At 38.8% G+C, this 25,580-nt stretch overlaps 1 long non-coding RNA gene across 2 annotated transcripts in view; it reads left to right on the forward strand.

Annotated features, from left to right (window-relative positions):
* The window catches only part of LOC136837839 (uncharacterized), a 53,055-nt gene extending 31,311 nt beyond the window's left edge, over positions 1-21,744 (forward strand). For both annotated transcript variants that reach the window (XR_010852793.1, XR_010852792.1), the window contains exon 3: positions 20,774-21,744. This is a non-coding gene — a long non-coding RNA (uncharacterized lncRNA). The remainder of the gene's footprint in view (positions 1-20,773) is intronic.
* The last annotated feature ends 3,836 nt before the right edge of the window (positions 21,745-25,580 follow it).

Here is a 25,580-nt window from a genome sequence, read left to right on the forward strand (position 1 = left end):
CCTCCTCGGCAGGAAGTTTTCCCAGCGGACGCCCTCTCCAGGATCAAGCTCAACGTGGTGCAGCTTGGGATCGACTACAAGGACCTCGCCCGGGAGCAGACCACCGACCCAGAGGTTCCAGCCTACCACACAGCCATCACGTCGCTCAAGTGGAAGGACGTGCCCCTCGCCCCTGGGCGGCCAACACTGCTGGCCGTGCACGGGAAGGACGATTGGGTGTCTGTTGACCGTCTCAAGCCCGCCCTGTTGGAGGAAGTCGTCGACGATACCACGCAGCGCCCTCCGCAGGGACCGTTGCCCCCGCAGCCAGCCCAACCCAAAAGAAAGTCACGTGGCCTCCCCCGGAAGCACCAAGGCAGCGCCGAAGCCAGCCGCTCCCGCTCACACCGCACCCCCCAGCTGACTTCATGGAGCCGCGGCACTCTCCAGCAGCCCAGCAGATACCTAGTTTAATCAGTTGTTACCCACATCTTGTGGGGGGAGTATTGTAAAGTCCCCGCTCAACGGGTTTTCTGTGATGAACTTCCCGTTTTCTACGGTGATTCTCCTACAAGCCTAGGTCAAGCCAAATAGCCACATTTTTATCTATGTAAATACGTATCTGTTACAGATTTACTTATGCCTGTTTACTTTTTATATGTGTCAGAGTATTATTGTGTCGATTCTTGTAATTTGATTTTTTATGTTATTTGTGTTTGCCTGTCTGAATTCACATTGAGAGCAATTGACCTTGGGTCACCTGTATCCTATTGTATTCCTTTGTATTGTGGCGGGATTTTAAAACACAAAAAAACAACACACAACACAGATACACCGAACATATAACCACATACAATACTCACTATGATCCTCGGTTGCTGGGAGATGGTTGAGGGTGTCCACGGTCGCCAACACAGTAGACAAAATTCACAAACAACCGGAAAACAGACTTCCAACCAAAAAAAAACGAGCAAAAAGAAAGAGACACATGCACAGACAACAATGACATCCAACAGAAAACACTCGACTCACGGAACATACAATAATCATGCACCATCAATGTCCGTCTTGCACAGAACTCAGCTCAAGACTCTCCCAAAACCGAAAAAAAACTCCCTCGACATTTGCACAGACAGACAGCACCGTAAACAACCTAACGACCTCATCCCTCTTCCAACAACAGAAGCACTCACTAAGCGACAATTACACTCTCTCTCTCTCTCTCTCTCTCTCTCTCTCTCTCTCTCTCTCTCTCTCTCTCTCTCTCTCTCTCTCTCTCTCTCTCTCTCTCACAAAACGTTGGGAAATGCTAAATAAAAACAAATTTATTCATCCCTCTATATTTCTCCCCTTTTAGCATTTCCCAACCAACACCTTTCACACCTCTTTCAAATCGCCTTACGCAACACCCACGGATGCTCACTAGCAGGTCCTCTAGATCGCGTTTCGCGGGCACGCAATCATTCTCTCAGAATCACTCTCTCTTCTAGCAACATTCAAATTTACATCTTCTCCTCCATTCTCTCTCAGATTCACGCTATCTTCTTCACTATTACCACTCTCAATTTCATCCACAATCTCATCTATACCTCTAACTCGTTCCCAAATACCTCCCCAATTCTTCAACTAACCCATCCCATTCGCTCATTGACCTTTCCAATTCTTGCAACGATTCATTCATGCTTTCAATCACTCGTATATCACTGCTACGCTCTCTTATTCTTACACTTTCGCTCACCTCCAACCGTTCACTAACCCCTACACGTTCAGTCAACTCAGTTATATCAAACCCGCATATGCTATACGTTCTATCCATACCATCCCATTCATCCGTATTACACGCTTTATCACTCATTTCCACTTTGGCACTCACACCCTATCACACAACTTACGACCATTCAGTTTACTTACGTTCTTCCCTTTCTTACGTTTTTTACCATACTCTATCAAAACAAATTGCTGATCCTCCATACACAAGCTCTCATGCATACTTGGTTCACCCACATTCGATTTCAACCATTTATACACCCCATTCTCTCTCACATATTCCGGTACATCCTTCCATCTACGCAATTGGTTGTGATGCGCTCGCATTTCTCTCACACTACCATCTACACATACTTCCCCTACAACATAACTAAGCCCACTGGGACCAACTTCCAACACTTCATACGGACCTCAAATTTTTCACGCACTTTTTTTACATTCAACCGCCCTTTCTCGATTACTTCTTTCAACACTTTCTCGCCCACCTTGTAACTTTCAAACTTTTTCATGCGCCTTCTTCCATACCTCCCTATCATTCTCAGATAGACCCAATCTCGGTCTCACTATCTTTTCAAAATTTAACACATATTTACACGGAGACATACCAATACCTTTATGCACAGTGGCGTTGTATACCCACAACGCTCGCCTAACGTTTACATCCCAATCATTATCACATTCACTCATCATACGTAATATCTCTGTCAACGTTCTCACCGTTCGTTCCGCCAATCCATTCGCACTGGGCATATACGGCGTAGAGTACACATGTTCTATGCCCCAATCACGCAACATTTGCTCAAACTCCCATCCAACAAATTCAGGCCCATTGTCACTCAACATTCACGTCGGCTTGCACACACACATTGGCAACATCACTTGACCCACCATTCTCGCCACAGTCTCACTCTTTTTGTTCCGAATCGCTACCGCATATGCAAACTTACTCAAATGATCTACCATTACAACCATTCCCACATGTCCTCTAGCAGTCACAGGCAACGACACACAATCAATCACAACCATCTCAAATAACTCTTTCATCTGCAATTGCAACACAGGTGGATTCGCATGCACACTTTGATATTTACCCTTCTGACAGTCCGCACACGTAATCGCTACATCCGCACAAATTTTACTCAATCCAGGCACATACAATCTCTCTCTCATACATTCCATAATTTATTTTTCCCAGATGCCCAAACCTATTATGCACCAATAAACACATACCCACGGCTGCGTCTTCCGAAAATACTGGCACATACACTTCCCCATCCCACATTCCTTCCTGATGCAAAAATAAACTATACCTTTACATACAACAATCTCTTAGCACTTCGCTTATACACTTCTAACTCAGACGGCCAACTTCCTACTCTTACACCCCTAACAGACACTCTCTTAACATATTTATTTTCATGCACTGATTTTGCATCTGCGTAATTTCCTCTTCACTCAACAAATCATTTTCACTCCTTGCAATATCTACCATACCTACAAAACTAGTTTTAGACACATCCTCCTTTAACCTTCGTTATTTCCTGCCGCCCTTTCCTAAAATTCCCCTCCCGACATCCACACTTATATCATGCACTCTCATAAAATCAATTCCTAATAAAAACATGTTGGCATATCATTCTCATCCATGACTACAAAATTATGTATTATTTCAAATCCCCTAACTGAATTTTTTAATTGTACTCCTCCCATACTAACACACTCCCTGTTGTCCCAAACCATGTATCCTTACACTCGTTGATTTTCTTTTTTATATCCCAATCGCACCTTTCCAATTCACTAACTACTGTACTACTCACTAACGACACTTGTGCTCCCCGTGTCTACCAAACTACAATATTTATTCTGATCCACCACTACATTCGTTACTAATTTACCTTTCGCTTTCATGCATACACGCTCTCACGGCTACATTCACCTGCTTAGCTTCCTCACAACCATCCTCATCGCATTCATCTTCAACGATATCCTCAACCCTACCCCTTATTCCCTCATTTTTCCCACAATCACCTTTCTTAACCAGCCAGCTACAAGTATCCGTTCCACAGTGAACATTTAAAATCACATTCGTACTGAGGACAAGTTTTTTCATTCACCCTTCCTTTATACTCCACCGGCCTATTCCATCCAAAGAACAATCGTACTGTAATTTTAAACATTTCAGCCCTACCAACAACACTTTCACTAACTTTTCCTCCTCATCTAATTCCCCTTCCTTCCTCGCGCACTCCTCCTTCTGGCATCTCATTCATCACCTTTTCACGTAACTCGTTCATGCTTGCAGGTACTTTCAATCAACCCATTTGTTTCCAAACTACTCAACCCCCAAACAGACATTCCCACACTCGATTCTCCCTACATACTGTTGCTTTACCACAAATCCTACAGGTACTTGGTCCGGGTCCCAGTCATCCTTATAGAGGATGAATAAATTTGTTTTTATTTAGCATTTCCCAACGTTTTGAGAGAGAGAGAGAGACAAGAGAGAGGTTGAGAGAGAGAGAGAGAGAGAGAGAGAGAGAGAGAGAGAGAGAGAGAGAGAGAGAGAGAGAGAGAGAGAGAGAGAGAGAGTGTAATTGTCAATAAAAGTGCTTCGGTTGTTGGAAGAGGGATGAGGTCGTTAGTTTGTTTACGGCGCTGTCTGTCTGTCTGTGGAATATATGTGAGGATTTTTTCGGTTTCAGGAGTCTTGAGTCAGAGCTAGTGCTTCTGGTCAGTGTTTTTGGTCTTGGACAGTTTTTTGTGTGCTTTTGAGAGTTGTTGTTTTTCTTGTTTGTGTACTGTTCTTGTTGTGTGTATCTCGAACGTGTGTTTTCTATCTTCTTTTTTTATGTTTCCTTGTTTTGTTTGTGTGGTTTTGGGTGCTGTGTTGGTGACCGTGGATCCTTACTCCATCTTCCAGCAACCGAGGATCAGGTGAGTGTTGTGTACTGTTTTTTGTGTTTTTAAATTCCGCCACATAATATTTGGCGCCCAACGTGGGGGCAGCTGTTTGCAGCTCTTTTGAGATTAGTGGCTAGTAGTGTGACTGGAGGGAATGGAAGAGGAACTGGTGAGGTTGAGAGAGGAGTTGCGGCTGGCAAGAGAGGAGAATGGAGGCTGAGGGGTGAGAATGAGGAGTTGAGGAGTCAGTTGGAGGAGATGGGAGGAATGCTAAGAAGTGCAAAGAAGAAATGAAAGGGGAGATGAAAGAGTCAGAAGAGAGAATGGAAGAAGGATGGATAAAAGTTGGAGGGGAATGATGAAGAGTGTGGAAGAAATGATGAAAGGTATGTTCAAAGGGTGTTTTTTGGAGAAGGGGCTGTTGGAGGTGGTTCTCTGGAACGTGTGAAGGGGCAAGAGAGAAAGAAAAGGAGGAAGAAGTGAATGGAAGCGTGAGTGATGAAAGTGATTTGGGAATAGGAAGTAGAAACGAGGAATGAGAGAATAGGGTAAGAAAAAAGGGAATGAAAAGCAAGGGAAGGAACAGAGAAAGTAAGGATAAGTCAGGGAAGAAAAAGGGGAAGAAGGAAAAGGAAAGGAAACTGGTAAGAAGGGAAAGAAGTGGGAAAGGCAGGAAAGAAGGGAGAGGTGAAGGCAGTAGTGATAGTGAGGTGGATGGAGGTGAGTGGATAAAAGTGGATAAAGAGGGAAGAAGAGTGTAATGAGTAAGATGAATGTAAGTGCAGAAGTGGACTCTTTGTATTCGGAAGAGGTATGAAAGGACAGTGAAAGTAGCGAAAGTGAGAGTGAAAGTGAGAAAAAGAAGTGAAAGGCTATGTATGTGAGGGAGGTACCCCGGTGTGAAAAGTATAATGAGTATGGAAGTAGGGATGTGCATGATTTCTTTAGGGAGTATGAAAGGTTTTGTCAGGATAAGTATGGGAAAGTAAGAGAGTATGGGCACGAGAATTAGGAGAGTATTTGACTGGGTTTTACTTGATATGTATGGGGTTATTATGAGTGTGGGAGAGGTTGAGTATGACAAGGTGAAAGCTAGATTAGTTGAGCAAGCGAGGCGTATGAAAGAGTTTTAAGTATAAGAGGAAGAATGAATTTGATGAGGCAAGAATGAAAGCTGGGGAAACCTTGTCACTGTATGCTTGTAGGCTGGAGACGTTGGCAAGGAAGAAGTTTGGGGATGATGGGATAAAGATGAATGTAAGGAGTTAGTACGGAAGTTGTTAGGGACAGTGCCAGATGGAGTTAGAGAATTTGTGAACTTGAAGCGGAAGGAGAAGAAGAAAGATTGAATGAAAGGTTGAAGGGAGAAATTTTGGAAATTGTAGAAGATTATGAGCTTGACAGGGTTATAAAAGAGAGCAGAAGTGTAAGTGTAAGGGCTGGGGTAGATGAGAAGTACCAGAGTTCAGAAGCTTTAGGGATGCAGTGTTGAGGGGGCCCAATGAGAATGGCCGATAGTGTAATAGATAGGAGTGTAAGAGCAAGTAATGTAGAGGTGCCAGTGAGGATGAATGATGGGTTTGTAAGGGAACAACAGGTTGGACGGGTTAGGGATAGTAGTGTACAAAGGGAAGGTCGGTGAGTGGAAGTCGAGTGAAGTGTTTTAGATGTGAAAGGAAGGACATACAAAGAATGAGTGTAGGTGGGCTTTAGGGCGTGTTTGGTGTGGGCAACCGGGACATTTGGTAAGGGAGTGTACGAAAGATAGGGGTTAAATGCTACAGGTGCGGACAGGTGGGACATATTGCTAATGGTTGTAGGGGTATTTGGAGAGTGAATGTAATATGTGGCAACTGTGGTAAGAATGGGCATTATGCGAGAATGTGTTCAGAACCGAGAGCGAAGTGTGTCGAATGTGGAATGGAAGGGCATGTATCAAGTGTATGTAGACAAAGAGGGTGACTGTGACAGCAAATTCGGGAAACTGAGTGTGGGGGTTCAAATGGGTGGATCCTCCAGGATGCAAGCGGTGCGTGTGATGCATGTACGTGAGGGGTTGTTGCATGAGGGGGCTTTGCTGGAAAGACTGACGAGTGCATGAAGCAATTTGTTTTGATAGAGAATGGTAGAAAACGTAAGAAGGGGAAGAACGTAAGTGAAACGGAATGATCGTAAGTTGTGTGATAGGTGTGAGTGCCAAAGTGAAAATGAGTGATAAAGCGTGTAATACGGATGAATGGGATGGTATGAATAGAACGTATAGCATATGCGGGTTTGATATAACTGAGTTGACTGAACGTGTAGGGGTAAGTGAACGGTTGGAGGTGGCGAAAAGTGTAAAAGTAAGAAAGCGTAGCAGTAATATCGTCTGAGTGATTGAAAGCATGAATGAATCGTTGCAAGTTGGAAAGGTCAATGAGCGAATGGGATGGGTTAGTTGAAGAATTGGGGAGGTATTTGGGAACGAGTTAGAGGGTATAGATGAGATTGTGGATGAAATTGAGAGTGGTAATAGTGAAGAAATAGCGTGAATCTGAGAGAGAATGGAGGAGATGATGTGAGTTTGAGTGTTGCTAGAGAGAGAGTGATTCTGGGAGAATGATTATGTGTCTAATAACGCGATCAGAGGACCTGCTAGTGAGCATCCATGGGTGTTGCGTGAGCGATTTGAAAGAGGTGTGAAAGGTGTTGGTTGGGAAATGCTAAAAGGGGGAGAAATATAGAGGATGAATAAATTTGTTTTTATTTAGCATTTCCCAACGTTTTGAGAGAGAGAGAGAGAGAGAGAGAGAGAGAGAGAGAGAGAGAGATGTAGGAGTGTAATTGTCGTGAAGTGAGTGCTTCGGTTGTTGGAAGAGGATGAGGGTCGTTAGTTTGTTTACGGCGCTGTCTGTCTGTCTGTGGAATATATGTGAGGATTTTTCAGTCGAGTCTTGAGTCAGAGCTAGTGCTGGTCAGTCGTTTGGTCTTGACAATTTTTTGTGTGCTTTTGAGAGTTGTTGTTTTTTCTTGTTTGTGTACTGTTCTTGTTGTGTATAGTTCTATCTTCTTTTTATGTTTCTTGTTTTTTTTGTGTGGTTTTAGTGCTGTGTTCTGACCGTGGACGTTTTACTCCATCTTCCAGCAACCGAGGATCAGGGTGAGTGTTGTGTACTGTTTTTGTGTTTTTTAAATTATATCAATCCTAACCCTATCATCTCGTTCAGTCCACATACGTGACATAGCATCCACAACAATATTCTGTCTACCTAAACATACTCTATCTTAAAACTAAACTCATTCAAATCCTCTATCGTTCTCGCAATTCTAGCATTCACACTCTCCTTTTTAACCATATACACTAGCGGTCGATGGTCCGTCCATCACAAAATCTACCCCATATAAAAATACTTTCAACGCTTTCACACAAAACCTTATTGCAGCCAATTCCTTTTCAATCACCGAATATTTCAACTCTGCCTTTCCAAATGCCTTGCTCACATACGCAATTACTCTGAATTGTTCACCCCCATTCGCCTTCTGCATTTGTACCAAGCATCCTCCCATACTATATTTACTTGCATCCGTATACAGTTCTAGTTTATTCGCATTCTAACTATAGTCCGGGAAAGCCTTTCACGTCTCTTGCAGCCTCCTCTTTCAATCTCTCGAACGCTTCGATCATTCGCTCATCCCATTTCAATCTTACACAATTTCTCTTCCTGTCCATTCAGTAAGTGGTTTCGATCCCTGAACAATCCTTTATAAACTTCCTTCCAAACTCAATTAAACCCAAAAATCCTTTCAACTCACGCACGGTCCGGGGACGTGGAAATTCCTTTACCTTATTCACGAACTTATCACTCTTCCTTACACCTCTTCCACTCACCATATGCCCTAGGGAATTCCACCTCCCCAGCCAACCAAGCACACTTTTCAAGTTTTACTTTTATTCCTACTTCTTCCAACCTTTCTAACACTCGTTTCAAGCAGTTCCATATTCTCTTCTACAGTCTCACTGCAATCAAAATATCATCTATAAAAACAGTTACCTTCTTGCGATCAAACCCAGCCAGAACCACATTCATTGCCCTTTGGAAGGCAGCAGGCGCATTAGCCAGTCCGAAACTTAATCTCCGGAACTGGTAGTGGCAGGAACTACTAGAAAAGGCCATAATATGCCTGCTCCTTCCTCCAGAGGCATCTGGTAATAGCCCCTTACCAAATCTAATTTTGTAAACACTTTCATTCCATTCATCTTGTACACACAATCAGACACCACATTCATGGGGAATCGCTCTTTCACAGTTACTTCATTCACCTTCCGATAATCCACACACATTTGCAAACTTCCATCTGGCTTACGTACCGGTACAATGGGGCTATTCCAGGCGCTCGTACTCTCTTTCAATCACTCCCACCCTCTCAAGCTCCTCACACTGCTCCTCTATCTCACGATTGATAGACGGAGAAAAATGTCGGGGACGCTGATATATGGGGGTATCGTCTTCCAGAACTATTTTAAATTCCGGAATTTGATCCCCAAAATCCTCGTCACCACGACTCAATGCCCCCTGCCTATCCCACAACATTCTCCTCAATCGTTCTCTTACGTTATCACTTTACATTTTCATCTACCTTTACTCTTTCTTTCAACTCCTCATACGTCCAATCATTAGCTCCTTTCAAATCACCTGTCATCACCTGCCGTACCTTCACGTACCTCTCATCATCCACATTCACCAACGTACGTAATATTCCCACTCAATCTCCCTCACATATTCCTCGGACTCGCTTCTTCCTGACACTCGGCAATGACGTTATATATACCCTCGGATCTCCCATGTTCAAAACCCCATCATATACACACACATTTGCCCTGACTAATTTATTTATGTCTATTCCTCAACCACATACTCACACCTATCATTGTTGGCTATCCCGAGGCTATCCGGCCATGCCACTTTCACACTCACAACTTCTCCAATCTCATGTGGCACTTTTACCCTCTCTGTCGCAATTACAGGCACTCTCTTCCACAATTTTTGCTCAACCCTACCATCCTTCCCCAAATACAAATCCCCAAGCACATCCCCTTTCATAACGTAATTCAATTACATTCATACTAGGACGGACCACCATCCCGCATTTTTTCAAAAACTCACATCCCAATAAAATATCATATTTATCATTCGTACTCTCAATCACACAAAAATCACTTTCATCCATCACTACACCCCCAATTTCTAACCGTTCACACACTCTTCCAACCACTGCTACCCCTAAATTTCCAATCCCTCTTACTTCCCCCTGACAGTTCCTAATCTCACACGTATTCCTTAATTTCTCACATCCATTCTTAAATATGACATTCATACTACACCCGGTATCTACTAAGGCAATCAATCTTACTCCCTTACAACACACTTGCACACTCATGCACTCGTCAGTCTTTCCAGCAAAGCCCCTCATGCAACAACCCCTCACATACATGCATCACACGCACCGCTTGCATCCTGGAGGATCCACCCATTTGAACCCCTTCACACTCAGTTTCCTGAATTCGCTGTCACAGTCACCCTCTTTCATCTACATACACTTGATACATGCCCTTCCATTCCACATTCGTCACACTTCGCTCTCGGTTCTGAACACATTCTCGCATAATGCCCATTCTTACCACAGTTGCCACATATTACATTCACTCGGGTACCCCTACAACCATTAGCAATATGACCCACCTGTCCGCACCTGTAGCATTTAACCCCCCTATCTTTCGTACACTCCCTTACCAAATGTCCCGATTGCCCACACCCGAAACACGCTCCTAAAGCCCACCTACACTCATTCTTTGTATGTCCTTCCTTTCCACATCTAAAACACTTCGCTCGACTTCCACTCATCGACCTTCCCCTTTGTACACTACTATCCCTAACCCGTCCAACCCGTTGTTCCCTTACAAACCCACCATTCATCCTCCCTGGCACCTCCACATTACTTGCTCTTACACTCCTATCTATTACACTATCGGCCATTCTCATTGGGCCCTCAACACTGCATCCCTAAAGCTTCCTGAACTCTGGTACCCTCTCATCTACCCCAGCCCTTACACTTACACTTCTGCTCTCTTTTATAACCCTGTCAAGCTCATAATCTTCTACAATTTCAAAATTTCTCCCCAAGTCAACCTTTCATTCGTCCATCTTTTCTTCTCCTTCCGCTTCAAGTTCACAAATTCTCTAACTCCATCTGGCACTGTCCTAACAACTTCCGTACTAACTCCTTACATTCATCTATCCCATCATCCCCAAACTTCTTCCTTGCCAACGTCTCCAGCCTACAAGCATACAGTGACAAGGTTTCCCCAGCTTTCATTCTTGCCTCATCAAATTCATTCTTCCTCTTATACTTAACACTCGCTTTCATACGCTCGCTTGCTCAACTAGTCTAGCTTTCACCTTGTCATACTCAACATCCCCACACTCATAATAACCCTATACATATCAAGTAAAAACCCAGTCAAATATTCTCCTAATTCTCGTGCCCACACTCTTACTTTCCCCATACTTATCCTGACAAAACCTTTCATACTACTCCCTAAAGAAATCATGCACATCCCTACTTCCATATTCATTATACTTTTCACACTGGGGTACCTCCCTCACATACATAGCCTTTCTCACTTCTTTCTCACTTTCACTCACTTTCGCTACTTTCACTCTGTCCTTTCATACCCTCTTCCGAATACAAAGAGTCCACTTCTGCACTTACATTCATCTTACTCATTACACTCTTCTTCCCCCCTCTTTTATCCACTTTTATCCACTCACCTCCATCCACCTCACTATCACTACTGCCTTCACCCTCCCTTCTTTCCTGCCTTTCCCACTTCCTTACCCTTCTTACCAGTTTCCTTTCCCCTTCCCTTCTTCCCTTTTTCTTCCCCTGACTTATCCTTACTTTCCTCCGTTCCTTCCCTTGCTTTTCATTCCCCTTTTCCTTACCCTGCCTTTCATTCTCTCGTTTCTTACTTCCTATTTCCACATCACTTTCATCACTCACGCTTCCATTCACTTCTTCCTCCTTTTCTTTCTCTCTTGCCCTTCACACGTTCCAGAGAACCTGCCTCCAACAGCCCCTTCTCCAAAAAACACCCTTGAACATACCTTTCACCATTTCTTCCACACCTTTCATCATTCCCTCCAACTTTTTTATCCACCCTCTCTTCCATTCTCTCTTCTGACTCTTTCATCTCCCCTTTCATTTCTTCTTTTGCACTTCTTAGCATTCCCCATCTCCTCCAACTGACTCCTCAACTCCTCATTCTCACTCCTCAGCCTCCCATTCTCCTCCTCCAGCCTGCCCTGGAGTTCCCTAGCCACTCGGAGTTCCTCTCTGTTTCTCTATCTCACTCATCCTGACCTCTTACTCTCACTCGACCCACCACAAACAATCCTAACGGCTATTTTACAACAGCCCCACGTTGGGCGCCAAATATTATGTGGCGGGATTTTAAAACACAAAAAAACAATACACAACACAGATACACCGAACATATAACCACATACAATACTCACTATGATCCTCGGTTGCTGGGAGATGGTTGAGGGTGTCCACGGTCGCCAACACAGTAGACAAAATTCACAAACAACTGGAAAACAGACTTCCAACCAAAAAAACGAGCAAAAAGAAAGAGACACATGCACAGACAACAATGACATCCAACAGAAAACACTCGACTCACGGAACATACAATAATCATGCACCATCAATGTCCGCCTTGCACAGAACTCAGCTCAAGACTCTCCCAAAACCGAAAAAAAACTCCCTCGACATTTGCACAGACAGACAGCACCGTAAACAACCTAACGACCTCATCCCTCTTCCAACAACCGAAGCACTCACTAACGACAATTACACACTCTCTCTCTCTCTCTCTCTCTCTCTCTCTCTCTCTCTCTCTCTCTCTCTCTCTCTCTCTCTCTCTCTCACACAAAACGTTGGAAAATGCTAAATAAAAACAAATTTATTCATCCCTCTATAGTATGACATCCGCAAGCCGCTTTATAAGCGGCCTGCTTTCCCAATAAACCAGCAGTACATGTCCACCTGCTCATTATTTCGCACCTCTTAAAAAGGGAAGAGGGAAGGGGAGGGGGACGTTAGAGGAATGGGAAAGAAGGAAGGGGAAGGGGAAGGAGGTGGAAGAAGGGGGAGAGGAGGGAATGGGAGGGGAGGGACACAGAAAAGCAGCCAAAGAAATTAATATATTAGAAGAGGAAGGGGAGGGAAGGGACACACACAGAAAGGAAGCCAAGGAAATTAGTATAATAGAGATTATCATTTAGCTTGAATTCGTTGCTCAGTGATACCTTGCGAAGCTTCCTTTTGAGCTTAGTGAAGTTTCATATCACTGATTGCTTTATATAAAGGCAATTCCTAATCCCAAGCAGTGTTATTCACTTTGTTTAAATGTACTATACGTGGACAGTTCCTAAACTTTTTTGGTTTCTAATCAGCAAATCCATTATACAGTAAGAAGTTCTAATCCCTTCTTGAAATGCCATGTAGTTTCATTTCACAATGACAGTTCATTATTCTTCCTTGGAGTGGTATTTAGTTTTCTATCACAGAATCAGTTATACAGTGGCATTTCCTAAACCTTTGAAATTTCATATAGTTTACATATAATATCGAATGTATTTTACAATGGTAATTCCTCAGCCTTCTTGGGAAAGAATGTTGCTACATACTCAAAAACATCATCAGTAATGGCTGTTCCATTCTTTCTGTAAAGTAGCTTTGGAATTCTGTGTACCTCTGTTTTCCCTCCCTTGGGCAGTCTAACATCGCTCTGTTTGGGGTTCAACCCCATGCTTTTTCGTAGCCCTGTTCTTTGACCATGAAGGAGCTACATAACCGATTTTAGTGAAACAATCCTTATGTCTCTGCAGGAATATTTTGCAACTTTTGCTTACTACTACGCCATACTGTAGGTCTCTGAAGATTTTTCAGCAGGTGGTAGATGCATTTCTGCGAATGCATTTGGTTGAGGTGTATATCATTCATGTAGATATTGTATTTATTTTCGGCACAAGAATCACTTATTTGTTGTTAAGTTTTAAAGTGTAACCTGGTTATGGTTTTAGTTTCTCTTGCAAATACCAGTGAATATAGTACAGTAGTACTAGGATATTTTTTGGGAGAACGATGACTTTATCAATTTTGATTATTGTAATTGCTATGACACATTATGATCTGATACCGAAACCGTCACCGTAAGAGGCAAAGAACAAAAATGAATTGACTAATCAAAATATGTGAAATTAAAGGAGTCGGATAAGAAAAGACCACAGCTTGTGATGAGTCAACTTTCAAGTTTTCTCCTCTAAATGTCTTTGTAAAATTCTTGCTTTGAGGTTGCACATAACCAACAGCATAAATGCCTCTCTGTTGTCAACCCGACTGTTCAGAAACTTCAGAAGCTTCTACACAAGGTATTTGCAGTGTGTATAATTTTATCGAAACTCACGTGTCTTTCAACAAGGTGTTGGTCGGTTAATAGTACGTTAATTGCATTTTGCAATCAAAGTTGTACAAGGTTGTCGTACAGTAACTGCCTGTAACGGGAGAGGTCTAATTAAATTGGTTTCCACTTTCAAATTTTAATATTAAAAATGAATGATGATTTAGAGCGATCTGCGCGAAGAATGCTGTTTTGAAAAAGCTTTGCCAGTCAGTATTCCTGCTGACAGTCTATTTTTCTCATTCATGGTTTTGTTGTTTAACTTTCATAATCAGGATCCGCAGTGGACATGGCCATCGACGTCATCTTGTAAGAATGAAAACAAAGATGACTAATGTAGCCTGTCCTAAATGTGGCCGTCTGACAGAGGTGTGTCTGACCCTCTGTTTATCAAAGCCACTCTTAGTCCTAAACAGTAAGAAAGGTGAAGTGTTAAGTAATCTCAAACAATAGATCCATTCAATATTAATCCATTCTTAGTGTAAAGTAGATTACGTTAGATGCTTGAGGATTTAGGGTGTTTTTTTACTTTGTGCAAGTTCATTGCTGCTTTTCCAGTATATTTGTAACTTCATTGATTGAAATGAATATTATAAATACATCCATATATGTGTATGAGATTTTTGTGTATGTAACTGAGTGAAGGATGAGGATTGGAATAAAAGTAGAATGTATGAGATTTCCTATTAGTATTTAAACTTCCCTTATTCCTTAAAACTAGTGCATAAAAAAATGCAGCTTAATTCTCACTCTTTTCAGTGAGAACTTTATAGCAGGTACCAATGTGTTTAGTGTTGTAAATAAAAAATATTTCTCATTGTTATTTCTTGGTCATTCACAGAGTATGGCTCAGCCTACTTCACTCACATAATACTAGTAGATAGCATCCTTGGCAGGTATTCTTAAAAAAACTCTTATAGACATGGCATAAAAGAGGAGGTAAAGGATTGTCAATTTCCTTACGGAATTTTTTTGCAAAATATTATTATTTTTTTTTAGTAAACTCATATCCTTTAACTCAGAATTTTATAAATTTGGTCGTCGAAGTAGCAACCACAGTGAAAGTATGTTTAATTTAGTCATTCCTCAGCTAGCTCAAGCAAATCATTTGATTTCGAAGCTGGTAAATTTAAAGTTGTATGAAGCAGCACTCGAAAATCAGGAAATCCACACAAAACTACACCCCAACCCTTTAGAAAGGAACAATGCAGTATTTGACAAAATGATCCAAAATATACTGGCAGCCGTAAGGGATTCAGATCTAAATTTACTGTACTACTATGTGCCCATCTGTATCTTACTTCATTGGTTTCGACAAAACATAAACAGATTTTTCTTGTTGGATCTATTATTGGTAGAATGAAACTATCTTAGTGGTTGGTTGGAGACTTGGTAGGTTGCTCTGACAGCAAAAGCTTGTGCCAGCCAGCACGGGGCTTGCTTGCTTGAAAAAAAAAAAAAAAAAAGGTCCTCAAACTGTCTCCTGTTGTTGGAAATAATTAATTGCTCTAGTATATAATACATACATATATATATATATATATATATATATATATATATATATATATATATATATATATATATATATATATATATATATATATATTATCAAGGATTTATGATTCCTCCCTCCTATTTAGCTGTGATCTAGTTAGCATAGTGATAAATTTTTGTCTCAGTTAGCGTTGTCAGGCGCCAAATTAGCGGGCGATGGACGTAAACAAGCATAGTTTGAACTAGATCAGGGCTGTTAGTACCAGTGTATAGCAGTGTAGGGAACACGCCCCCATCGCCTGATCCTGGGAAACAATAGGCTCCCGATTTCAACCCCCTTTTCACCCCATCACGTGATGTGGGAGTATTTAGGTATGGGGAAGGTTAATAGGCACAGTGGGATTAGCCGTGAGGTAGGACCTTAACTGCTAAGTAATTAATATTTAAGGATGCTTTTCCCCTGCCCTCTTTGCTGGTTCTCTTGACATATTTGCAGGGATGTCGGACTAACGATGAAGCCCCTACAAGACGCCGTTGGCTTTGAAAAGCAGAACTAGTCTCACCTTCATTCTCGACGGACGCTCCGCCATTTCCTCCGCTAGCTGGTTGAAAATACCATCGACGGACAGCCAAGACGACTGTTGGCGCCGCAATTATCGGACAAGGTTCGTCCATCGCAAATAGTCAGTAAACCAGCCTTTCCCCCTTTTACTTAAACTCCTTAAAATTCCATTTCTTTAAGCTTTAACTACTTCCTCCACAAAGCAATCCTCCTTTGTTACGAGTCCTGCCGGCCTCCCATACCTCGCCATTAATGTGCCTTGAATTTTGGTAGAGATCCTGTGCTAATTATCCATTTATCCCTCTCCCCGTGCAACTTAAGGGCAACTTAGGCTAAGCAATACCAATGTTAAATTTACTCTTTGTGTGAGTGCGATCACGTGTTCATTGTTAAAAGCCCACGCAGTTACGATTCCCATTTTGTGCCTACGTGATTTCATCGTAATTATCTGCTGGGCTACGTAGTGGTTAATATTTAACATGTGAAAAGGTGACATTTATAAGGGAATTCAATTTCCTTCAGTGTATGCCGCCATCTAATCTATAACCCCTCTTACAGGAGAGACCAACCAATCCGTGTGCTCTGTGCCTAATAATTTTGACTGCCTTTCAAGCCTGAAAATATTCCTGGATGCAGTCCTATCCCTGAAATCTGTTGTGGCCCCACCAAGTTTTATACGAATTATTTTTCCCCATCCTGGAGTTGAATCTGTTTGCAGCATCTAACTGAGACTATTCAGTGTAATCGGGGCATGACTAAACCATTTTTATTGTAACTGGAATAATTGTATTGCACATTGGCCCCCTTATTAATCAGCTTGCTTGTTGCCAACCATTGCACTATTGTTCTATGTATCCAATTACTGAGTCTGCCCATTGACCACCATGTCGTTTTGTTTGTCTCCTTGTTTCATTGCCAAAGTCTCTGTAAATAAAACCCTGTAAATTTGTAAAAGAATTCTAATTCCAAATGGCGACCTTCCTCCTTTAATTGTAAATCCAGGACAATCTAAGGTAAGTTTCCAATAACTTTTCCTTTGTTCATAATCTGGGCGCAAATGGTCCCTTTGCAGTCAACATTTCCACATTTGTTCAGTTCTTCCCCCAACCAAGACTCCCAGTTTATGACAATAGTATATATATATATATATATATATATATATATATATATATATATATATATATATATATATATATATATATATATATATATATATATATATATATATTATATAATATATTATATATATATTTATATATATATATATATATATATATATATATATTTATAAATGTATATATTTTCATGATATTGCCTTGTAATATGTTTATTCTCCTATAATTTTGACATATTTACTTTTTTCATGTGTTATGTTTAATGATAATGATTGTTGAAGTGTCATATTTAGTTTGGCATCAGATCTCAAAAGAACTAATGATTAAGTAACTTGATAGCGTAATTTAGAATTGTTAATACAATTTTAATAGTAACGTAGAACGAATAATATCTTTCTTGATAAAAGCATAGTATGTGAACATGTGTGTGTGTCCACAAGGGCTTGTTTCATTTCAATTGTCATCAGTTGAGATAAGAGCGAGCGCTTTGTTTTGGGTTAGTGATGACAGGTTGCGAAAACAAACGCCGATTCGTCCCGTTCGGGCTCAAGACGAGTGATTTCACGTTGTTACATGTTCGAGACACGTACGCCACTTTGAGAGAAAGAATACGTGTCCTGATCAATTACGTCATGTTTTGTAAGTTGCGTTCAAAACGTTTTGCTGGGATGACGTCATTTTCCTTCTAGAAGCTTCTCCATTGTATCTCGCACCCAAAATGCTTTAGTGACGTCACCTCCCTGCTTCTAGAACTTCCCTTTTATATCTCGTACCCAAAATGCTTTAATGACGTCATGTAATTGTTTCACGTGTTACTGGAATCCTAAAATTTGTTTCATTCTGAAGGAAGAGATTATTTTAACGTAGTGTTTTGTGGTCACATATTAGCATTAACTTTTGAGATCTGAATTTAGCAAAGTTATTTAGTTCGTAATGGCGCCTGGTAAAAAAGTGTGTTTTGGTGTAACGCAGCTGCAACAAGTGATTTACAGAGGTTTTCACAAGTTGTGTAAGGTAACGTGAATTTTACTTATTAATACCATGGTATGATAAGTTAGGAAATTTTTACCAAGTGAAATCATTATTGATAAATCTTATGTGTATTTTTGTGTGTTTTTCTATTTACAATCTCTTTATATTTTCACATTTTTTATGTTTGTGATGTAACATTTATTTATATAGCATTTTAAATATTTCTTGGTATAATTTAACATTGCATACGTAATTTAACATTGCATACTTGATTTCATTTATTAAGATTTTCTTTTTAAATCTTGAGTAATTCTTGATAGTTTAAATTTTGCTTGATTAATTTAAATTCTTGATAAAGTTTTTGTGAATTAGTTTTGTTTCATAATTTAATTCAAGAACTAATTGAGTGTTGTGTTAATTTAAAGTAATAATAAATTTTTCAGATTGTGAATTTTAATTAATTGTGAATTCTAATTATAAACTTTGAATTTGAAAATAAATATTTGTATTTAACATTTTTAGAAAAAGTGTTTCATTTATTGATCACCAGTGAATAGGATTGATTGTGTGTGCATAAGGCAAAGTGATAAACATGTTTTGTTCTTTTAGTTTTGCTAAAGTGAATTAAGACCAGGGAAACAGAGTTTTTTGATGGAGTGATGCCCTTCTACTCTAGAATATTTCTAGTTTAAATTTTGATACCTCACACATGTTCTGGTAGACTTAGTTTGATTTTTCAAGTGATTGATAAGTAAGTTTTTCTTAAGGGATCACTGTTACCTTTAGAGTACTCAGTCGTAATAATTAATGTTATGAGAGTTCAGGTATCTGGCTGAAGTGAGGTATATTTTTGAATTTTGAGATTAGTTGTGTAATAACCAGGTACTTGATACGTATCGTGACATTATACATATATATATATATATATATATATATATATATATATATATATATAGGCATATAGAAAATATATTTCATGAACTGCCTGAAACTTCAGGGCAAATAGTGAAATGCTATTAGGGACATATGTTACAGGGGCTAGTATTAAACACAGGCATTTTCCATGGCTGCCTAAACTTAGATGAGTCACTGTTACGTGTTATTGCTAGACAGGGATCAAACGTTCCTAAGTGGCATTTCGCTCACTAAAGTGATCCAGAAAAATTTCATGGGGGCACCAATTTTCATATTATACACACATGCATATATAAATGTGTGTATATATATATATATATATATATTTTATATTGACATATATATATATATTTTATATATATATATATATATATATATATATATATATATATATATATATATATATATTGTTTCTATAATAGATTTTTGTTTTAAACTATTTTTATATTTCTCATTTATGTATTATTGAGTCCAAATCTTCAATATTATTATTTTGTCATTATTTGATGGATGGGAGGTTAACCCAGGTTTTCGTTCTAAGTGGCTAGTGATTTCGCTATCTGCCTGAAATTTCAGGCAGTTCGTGAAATGCCTGGTTTCACTATCTGCCTGTAACATATATATATATAACGTTACAGTCAACATGCGTAATCAGTCATTACGCGTAATGACTGAAATTTCAGTCATCACACGTAATGCACTTGGGGACATTTGATTCCTCCAGGAGCTAGTACTAAACACGGCGAAACAGTGAGTCATAAACACTGTTTCGCCGGGTTTAGTACTAGTCCCTGGGGTCAAATGTATTTCGCCATGTTTAGTACTAGCTCCTGGGGATCAAATGTCCCTAAATTGCATTCAAGCTGCGTGATGACTGAAATTTCAGTCATGTGTAATGACTGATTAATTCATGTTGACTGTAAATATATATATATATATATATATATATATATATATATATATATATATATATTGATATATATATATATATATATATATATATATATATATATATATATTGAGGTTGTTATGAGTTTAATTTTTTTATCACATTAGAGATGCATTAAACATGAAAGTACTTTCCTGTGTATATTATATATATATATATATATATATATATATATATATATATATTTTATATATATATATATATATATATTATATATATATATATATATATATATATATATTTATATATATGTATATATTATGAGTTTTAATTTAATTTTTATCACATTAGGAGATGCATTAAACATGAAAGTACTTCCTTGTATGTATATATATATATATATATATATATATATATATATATATATATATATATATATATATATATATATATATATATATATATATATATATATATATATATATATATATATATATATATATATATATATATATATATATATATATATATATATATATATATATATATATGTATGTGTGTGTGTGTGTGTGTGTGTGTGTGTGTGTGTGTGTGTGTAATCAAAGATCTGTGGTGATGTTGCACTGCATATTATAACTTAAGAATTTTAATTTTATGGTTTTTTCTTTTTTCAGATGTATCTCCAAAGGTAAGGGATATTATACCATAGTGCTGTTGGAATCTTCTAAATGTTAAATTCAAAAGACCTGAGCCTTAAAAACTTTAAGAAACGTCACGATATTTGAATTCTTAATCACTGTGTAGATGAGCACGATTAGATTTTGTAACTGATGTAAAGATTAAGACTGAGTTATTGTTTATAAATTACGATCATATTTCGTATTGATTTGTAGATTAGAATGAAAAAGGTTGTGCTAGCTTCTCATAGGCCTTTATCGTTTTAATAAAATTTCAGATAATCTCCTTTAAGTAATATTTGAAATAAGCCCAGATAGTTCCTTAATTTTAAGGTATATTATGTTGTGATACATGTAACTGCTATAAATCATTATTGGCGCGGAAAGTTAGTTAATTTTTTTGAAATGATTCTCAGTGATTCATTAGACTTTGGTCATTCCTCAATTCCAAAGGACTCTATTTTCCAAGCGTTTCTTGGTGAAAAAATTTTGCTTGTACTTGGTGATGCACTGTATAACCCTCGAGTTTTTATCTTGTGATGCTTTACGAAAACACGTGGGTCTAGTATTTATATGCCATTTCATTGAAATTGATTGTTTTTTGCAAAATATACCTTGCATGTGATATATGCTGTTTCGCCATTATTTATGCCCTTGGTTTTATTTACATTTTGTATAGTGCTGTAGGTCATTATTTACATTTCTGTGCCATACACTGTACTTATGCTTGCAATTTCTGTTTACTCTTTATTATATATTCAAAACAGCTTTTGGTCTCCAAAGCACTTGTGGTATAATATTTAGGCTATCCAGAAAGACATTTCAAGTGTTTTAAGTATTAAATTGACCTTGCAGGTTAGTATGGGAATTCGCCAGTTTCCAAGACCTTTCAAATTTGTAATCGTTTTCTTGTAATTCATAAATCTTTCTAAGATTGCTATGGAAAATACACTATATACCTTGTCTAACAGCGTTTAATATTCTCAAAATTTTGAACAAGGTCCTGGAACGACATTGATGAATTTTTTTATTCATAAGTTTAGTAAGTAAATCTTTCGAATGATTGTCTTTTGAATTATTATTTTTATACTTAATGTAAGTGGTCGTTCTGGATAGCCTTATAATCTACGGTGTCATCGGTAAGGGCCCCAAAGGTATGGAAATTTCGATTGTTTTCGAATTGAACCTTTCTTCCAGGTTTTAATTGTCATATATGATTATTTAGAATACATTTTCGAATGGAGTTTTGAGGTGCTCACTACATTTTCAGTCGGAAGTAGTTTATAAACACATTTTGCATTGCGGTGTTGGCTTTTCCTTGGAGGGTGATGCAACAGGGAGGGTGGTGACTTTATCTTGCCCAGGTTTGATGAAAATAAAAGGGCTCGGTAGGTGGCTGAGGAAAGTGGGATTTGTTCTCTGCTGTACTCATTTGTGAAGATAGATATAGTGTACTCATCCCCTAGAAAGACGGCAGGTCCAGACGCAGAGTTCTTTTCCTAAGGCTATCGGTGTCGTCCACAAAAAAAAAAAAAAAATCATTCTAGGCCTTATCTGTGGTGGGTGTTAGAATTTTGCTTCTCGAACCATTTTTCCAGAGAGTGTATATAACTGTTTTTGTGACATTCCCTTTATCTTTTAAACTACTGTACTGTACAGCCTCTTTATAGCTTACTCGAAGGTTTTTTTTTCTGTGATTTCATAACACCTGTTTCTGTTGTCCCGACATTTTCGAAAACTAATTTTTTTTCTAGATTAATTACATTCGAAATTTGACATTGCGCCTGCTGATATTAGCCACTGCAGACCCCATTTTAGTAACTACGGAGAATCGTCAGTATCTAACCAGTGTTCCCCCTTTCTGTCCGTTAAAACGATGTATAATATATATATGCATATATATATATATATTTATGTAAAATATATATATATATATATATATATATATATATATATATATATATATATATATATATATATATATATATATATATATATATATATATATATATATATATATATATATATATATATATATATATATATATATATATATATATATATATATTTTATATATATTTTTATATATATATTTATATATATTATATATAATATATATTTACATATGCCAGCAACATGAAATATATATATTTTTTTATTTTTAAGATTATGTTATTTTTGGAGAAAATTTTCTGACTTGGAGTTCTGATAGTGAAGGAAAATCGTAAAAAAAAATAAGAAAAAGGGAGAATTTAGGAGCTGAAGGCTCTACTTCATATGGAAATGTTATGTAAACACTTGGGATGAATTAAAGAATTATCTTTACAGAAGAAAGCATTTGAAGGGAAAATGGATAAGTAAATTGATAAGGGGCTTGCAACGCCTGAAGATCCTTCAACTGGAGTCTTGACTAAAGGCAAGGTACAGTCAAGAACGCGAATGGGTCCCTCTGCAAGAAAGATTTACACATTACACGCCAGTAAAGGAACAATATAACACCGAATATGACTCGAGTTTGCACTGAGGGTGCCAAAGACTCGAGGAATGAATGACCATTTTACACTCGAACACAGGACATTGGAAATGGCACTGGATAAACTGGCACAAGGACAGAAGTGAAATGCTGGTACTCCAAGCTTTCTAAAGGGCAAATGGTCGTGACTGAAAAGTCTCTACTCGCACTTTACCTTAGGGGAAGCGTGTCTCTGGCGAAGAAGGACGAGGGACGATCACACGTATGACGGTGCCCTCGAGGATGACTGGAGTCTGGAGTCGGACAGGGAGAATGAATGGTCTCTCAGCAAACTGCATCACCCACCCGCGTGTATGGCTGTCCCCTACGACTCCTCACAAGATAAACTTCATACAGCCTACTGCTGTCTCTTCCTTTTAAGGCACATGGCCAGGGGTAGGAGCCGTGATGCAAACGATGTGTCACTTGCCAAGTGGTCAGCGATTCCGTTGCCTCTTCCCCGGTCCTGCGAAGGTAAGACAATTCAGCAGCTTAATCTGCCTTTAGAAAATAGCTTAGTTGGGCTAATATTTTTAAGGGAGTGGCATTTAGTGTCCCCTCCTTGCCCCTTTTTATCCGTGTCATCTCAATATCTGTTCCAGGTAAAAGAAGGACATTGAAATGTTGATAACCGTGCTCTGATTTCTAGGTCAAATACGATCGGCCATGCGGTTCTCAGTAAACAAAGGGTAAATTAGGTGGGTGGGGGGAGGTGCACTGTGCAGCGACTTCTTGTAAATTATAATAATATATACATATAGCAGCTTTCATCAGGGAATGATGTAATTATAATGACACCAGTGGCCTCTTAGCTAACTGAATTCTTCAGACTTTGGATACTTATGTCAATACAAAGCCGTAGACCCAATTGCAAGAATATAGAGTGATTCTGATGTCCGTAGCAGCAGGATTCTAACCAGCATCCTGAGTATCAGAACGAGGTGACGTTGCCGACTTGACCACGGGCAGTCGGCAAAGTGACTTTGTTTTGACACTGGATGTAGATTTTAATCCTGATAAAGATATCAACATTACTTCATAGTCTTGCATATGGATCTAAGGCTTTGTAGTGACAAGTGTATCCAAAAAGTGTGAAGATTTTGGGAAGGCTTTGTGCTTGTTACAAATACATGTGCAATATGTAATAAATATTACATGCATAGCCTAACAGAAAATATAAACTCATATATATATATTTTTATAAATATTACTGCTGTTCGCCTCGATGTATTTAGGTGTAGGAATATTAGTCAGATTGACCTGACAGAGAACATCTCTGCCCCGCCGATGAGGCTAGACAATTCAAAATAACAATCACCACAGTAGACAAATGGGATGACTATAGGCTGGGCAATTTTAAAACAGAATATGATAGGGCATTAGGGACCTATGCCTCAGAGAGGGTTTACACTCAATGACCCCTAGTTATGGTGGCCAAGCTTTATTCTATGCATCGGCGATGCCTTTGTCAAGGTCGGATTGCCCGGTAAGGGTATGTCAAGAGGCCACCTCATCTGGCGGGAACGAGGAGGTCGGTCAGAAGTAACGTGGTCACTGAACCAGGGTGACGCTGCGTGCTGTGCCCGAACGATATTCTTTGTTCTTTATTACTTTTCCTCCTACGTCTATCTTAATTAGTGAATTGGGAAGACTGCCAGAATACGACTCCTGAGGTTCCTCGTTTGCGCAGCGATCGACATTCACGGTAAGTCCGATTCTTTGTTGAGGCTTCGTCGATTGACTAGTACTCCTTCTGTATTTCACATTTTTCTTTTTCTTCCTTCAGCCACCACTTACGGTATATGTGTTCACGAAGTCTAGATTAAGTCAAATTATTATATTGTTAGCTTCATCCCCTTTACTCCAGTAAAAATATAGGATATAGGCTAAGCAAATCGTTATGCTTTGTGTATGTCTCAGTTTCTGTTTGAAGAACGTTGCGTCATCTTAACGAGTAGAGATTCTTTGTTCGCGTCCGCAGTTGGAGGACGGTTTTTTTTATAAAGTCTTTATTCCTTGCATATTCTTTGTTAAGGTTAATAACCCTTAACTGGCGACCTTTGGCTAATTAACGACTGTCTTTGAGGTTAACTTTTGGCTTCAAGTGGCAAGGTTACGTGCATTCTTGTTTTGCAGGGCCATGAAAATTACGTAAATTGAGCAATAAATGATCAAAAGACATCAACATAATGCATATATAAAAAATATATATATATATATATATTATAATATATATATATATATATAATATATATATATATGTATCATATATATATATATTTTATATATATA

This window comes from Macrobrachium rosenbergii, unplaced genomic scaffold (genome assembly GCF_040412425.1).
Source record: "Macrobrachium rosenbergii isolate ZJJX-2024 unplaced genomic scaffold, ASM4041242v1 13869, whole genome shotgun sequence".
NCBI classification, from domain to species: domain Eukaryota; kingdom Metazoa; phylum Arthropoda; class Malacostraca; order Decapoda; family Palaemonidae; genus Macrobrachium; species Macrobrachium rosenbergii.